A 5,061-nucleotide genomic window follows, 5' to 3' on the forward strand; every position below is an offset into this window, starting at 1 on the left:
AAAGGGGAAAACCCTAAGCATCAAGAGTAAAATCAGGAAAGTGGAACTAGCTGGACCAGTGGGTGGCACACATGCTTTTCGAAACGAATATAGGAACATTAGGTCACCAATTAAACGTTCTCTGTTTTGGTGATATGAGCATCATATCAGATTTATATTTCAACACGTAAGCTTTCGGTTGAGGTCTTGAGGAGTAGTGCTAGCATGACACGAAGCACCTACGATGATGGTAGTGAATATAAAGGGGGGAAACCATAAGCTTTACCAGTATACTGCCTGTGCCATGGCGGATCTGAAGGTGCAAACTAGACAAAGCTACTTCGCAACCAATGTTTGCTTTCAACTAGCCACTACGATTTGGTACGGACAAGAAAAGTATAGTAAAAAGATTACGATCTATTTTCCGGTGAGATTAATAACTTAAGCACATATGGAAGAGTACCACCTCTCTTGCGACACCGTGTAGGCCTCTCTTAATATGTTGAGGATGCTGCGAGTGCGATGGCTATCAGCGGCGGGGAAGAAGACTTTAGATGGCAGACGGCCGGATCGGGGGATAAATCCTGTTGCCGTGGACGAGGCGGTCGTAGGAGCGGCAACGGCAAGGTGGATGACAGCGCCAATTAAGTGAGAGGACGCGATGAAAGGATCATGGTCCAGCACCGTGGATGAGAGACGTCCATCTCTTATAGTGGACGACGGGGTAGGGGTAGCGGCTCCGGCAAGATGGATGATGGGGTGGCGGACGGAGGAGGCTGGCAGTAGTGGGGAGGTTGTCGTGGCACCGATGGTGTATGAATGGGTAAATGGAGGGGATGGGTATCTCAAAATTTGGGACGCGCTTCTCTGAAATGTGGGAAAGTTACGAACTTATCCCCCATTTAAAATTTTGGACACCATGTTGGTTGGGGATAGGACGGTAATCTCGCATCTTCCAAATATTTGTCGGTAACTATTTCGGGCGAGGAGAGGGTGTTTTGCTGCCCACGATTGGCGCCCACGGTGTATGAACGGGGCTGACAGGTAGTGCGGTTGTGTCATGTCTGAGGGAAGTTACACATCTGCCCCTATTTAAAATATTAGCCTACATCGATTTCGGACGAGGAGAGTTTGTTTTGCCGCCCACCGTGTATGAATGGGGAAATGGAGGGAGAGACACATGTCATTCAGACGAGCTTGAATCAACTGTGTTTTGCCGCCCACGTTTGGCGCCCACCATGTCTGAATGGGCTCAGAGGCTGTCGTGTCACGTCTGATTGAAGTTACTAGTCTACCCCTATCGACAGCACTGTAAATCCGGGCGATAAGGATGTCAAGTGTCAGGGGTAGACAATAATTTCCATCTTGCAAACACTTGCTTCGCGCAACCCACAAATTATAGTGGGTATTTAGCCGCTTTGTTCAAAACTTGGGATAATTAGCATTCACGTTTGCCCGGGGCCCTGGCAAACTAAATTCAAATCCAATTTGCATTCGATTACGAATATCCACATATAATTCTACATTTTGTTATTTATTTCTTCAAAACCACAACAAAGACTTATTCCACCTTTATATATGATTATGACTTAGAAACGTCGTGATCTTCGAATTCAGTAGGTTGGATACACTTTGAGTCAAACAGTTATTTTATCCAATACAATATGTCACATGAAAAACAGTTCACCTTATGTCAATCATACAAGTAATGAGGGTTACCTCGCCTAAAATTTTTGGATCATTACAACACATGGACAACATAGGGGTTCTTACAACATAATCCATTCAAAGACATGACACAACATGCAAGTACAATAATCTAATGACAATTTCAACTAGCATCTAAAGAAGAACCGGGATTACCCTGGGCTTCAGATATCAGAAACAGCAGGACCTCCTCTGTCTTCAAATGCAACATTCTTACTTCCTCCAATTCTTGGGTTGCTTACATAATGTGTGCCGCTAATTCCATAATTTCCAGCCTCAAGATAAAGATTACCTCATTCATGGTAGCCACACCATCTCTTTCTATATCTAGTAGAGCCTCAAGCACTATAATATATGTGCTCAGACTGCTCTCCGGCGGTGTTGCCTCTGAACTGCTACCATCTGGTAACATGGATGGCGCACTGCTTCCACAAATAGATTCTGGGGTTGTACATTGTGTCCTAGTGTGAACGACCTCCTAAAAGGTTTCCGCTGGACATAAGTAAGAGATAGTTATCGCATGATCCAGGCAGTAAGCTTACATGGTAAATGACATACGAATTATTGTCGAGCATGGCAAGCTATATTTAAATGGTTCGAAGCAGCATCAGCCGAAAAGAAATTAAAATGGTAAGATGAAACTAGGGATGTAAGTGGCAAATAAACAACATCCACCAGTCCCATCTAGTTAGTTTTTGCTAGCTCCCTAGTTCATTTTCCTAAAAAAAACAAAAACTCTTTTGAACTATCAAACCACTAGTGGACTTTAATAGGGATTAAATGGGACCCAGTTGACATCCCTAGTTGAAAGGGAGTGTACCACTGCTATATTTAAGTTACCAAGGCATCTAAGCAGTTGAAATAATCTGAGAAAGCACTTAACAGTGTGGCCTCATATAAACTACGAAGACAGTCTTGTGATGAAGTTGAGAGGAAAAGTGAAGGACTCAAATGAACTAGGCAAGCATTTCTTTACGATAGTACAGCAGGCACTGCTGACATATTGGCCAACTCAGGTATAGCGTAACAAGTAACAAACAAGCATTTGAATCAAGCAATACATCAAAGTAGACAACTGAACTAGTTGTAATTCTGTAGGATTACAGGTTGAGGGCACAAGCCAAGAAAGTAGCCCACTCGCATAACATTTCACATGTACTAAAACACACTAACTTAGCATATGTTCCTGTGAAGCATCGCTTCTGTTGCAATGTTCTTTGAAGATATCATCAGCATCCCGTGGTTGCAAATCTAGTTGTTGTAGCATCCTCTATTTAGGTAAAATTAATTTTAATCACATGCACTGGTCTGAATTGATCATCAATGGTTCATCTAAACTAATGAAAGATGGGTGTGTGCATACACGTCAATATATCTGCTTCCCTCTATTTTTATGCTTGCTCGGGGTGCCAGCCCCAAAAGAACAAATATTTTGCTTGATGGGGTTGGCAGCTCCATAATTAATAAAAGCATCAAATTTGTCATGCAACTTGGGAAGATCAAGAACACAGAAACAAGTAATGAACAGAGGCTCGGAGCAGTGATATAATAGCTAGCATCAGAAAATGTAGGGTAAAGCAAACAAAAAGCAGCAGAACCACATGCTAGTTTGCTCATGTGTAATTAAGCATAGAGAACATTATGCAGTCTAATGGAACCAACAGGTGGCATCAGAACAACAGCATTATCATAAATATAGCATGCAAGAAGTAAAATAGTAGGCAGTGATATCTAGGAAGTACAGTAATACTTAGGACGAAACTAAAGCATATTAACTATATGTTCCCTGGTATGTAATTTAACACATGTAACATGTTCACTGCCAGAACTACGGCCCTACAGGTGCAAGCAGAATAACGCGTCTCATGAAAAATTGAAGGATGCCCTGAAGAAATTCAAAGGTGCGGTGCTTATGCTAAGAAAGTGAACGTAGGCACCGGCCGTTGGATAATAGTACATGATTCTCGGCAGCGTATGGGTATCGTTGTCATACTTGATAGCTAAGGATTGTCGATGGTGCTCGTGTTACGGTTGAGTTTGGGTCGGCTGTCACTGTCGCCGAAGCAGCTTCGGTGCTACAGTTGCGGCGCCTGTCGACATACAAGAAAGGTCATCTGTGGTAAGTGAATAGTTGCACGATAAAGAGAACAACCGAAGGAGTACAAATCAAAATAACCTAATGAGGCTGCAGAGTCGGTAAAGCAGGACCGGTGGAGTTGAATATGGCGTCCGTGGAGCGGGTCCGGTGCAGTGGACGAAGGCTTTGGCAGGCGCGTTGTACAATGATTTTGGTGAGGCGGATCTGTTGCGGCGGACGAGGGCTTGTATGAAGGTCCAGCAATGGGGCGGACGAGGTAGTCAGTGAAGGGCCTACACTATGGTGGACGAGGGTGCCGGTTAAGCAGATCCGATGCGGTGGACCATGATGGCGGTCAAGGAGATCTGGAGTGGTGGACAAGCCAGTCGTTGAAGCGGCTCCGGTGAAGTGGTGAGTTGGAAGTTGGGGGTTCCAAGGTGCGGAAGGTAGATCCAGCGGGCTGTGAGGTCCACCGCTGCGGCGGAGGACTAGATTCGGCGGCTTGCCGTGGTTGGGGGGCCGTGGAGGGGAAGGGGAGGGGCTTTGGGGAATAATGTTGGGGGCAAAGAGGGGAAAACAATGGAGTTACCGAAGCAGCCTTTTTCCGTTCATGTGGCAGGGGTAAAACAGGAATATCACAAGGCTAAACTTTCGGGCACGAGATATTTCGATGTGAGCGGGATGTTTGAAAGCTTTTCGAGCCTGAAATTATATTCTGCTCTTGTACGGCCGACTATGATACTATGGCCAAGAATTTGTTTGTTTTGCACGCAAAAAAGTGCAAGTTTTGAAAATCAATGTCTCCAATTCGAAACTTAGATTGTCCATTGAATTAAAATATGGATCATTGAGCTAGTACAAGCAAATACTATCATATGGTCCAATTCAAATGAAATTCCAAATGTGTTTATCCTAAATATGATGACAAAAGCAAAAATGTGTATGTGCATGAATAAAGTGGATGATTATAAAGTTTGAACATGCCCGTATGTGTATATATCTAGGTTTGATATATGAATTTGAAATCACGATATCCCGGCTTAAAAAATGTACCTCCGTTCAAATGAATTACAAAAGCTAATGATGGAGTCGGATTCCAAAATTCCAATCTTAGTTTTGTAATTCTGGTACATCAATGTATATCATGTATGTTCAAAAGTATCGTTATCTCATAGTCCAAACTGTGAAACAAATTGATCAACCATGAGTGCACACACTATTGACCATGTATATCTCAGTTACACTAAAGTCCCTCAAATATAGACACCTCACTCTTTATCTGAAGCCAACCCCCCCCC

This window comes from Triticum dicoccoides, chromosome 4B, assembly GCF_002162155.2.
Source record: "Triticum dicoccoides isolate Atlit2015 ecotype Zavitan chromosome 4B, WEW_v2.0, whole genome shotgun sequence".
NCBI classification, from domain to species: domain Eukaryota; kingdom Viridiplantae; phylum Streptophyta; class Magnoliopsida; order Poales; family Poaceae; genus Triticum; species Triticum dicoccoides.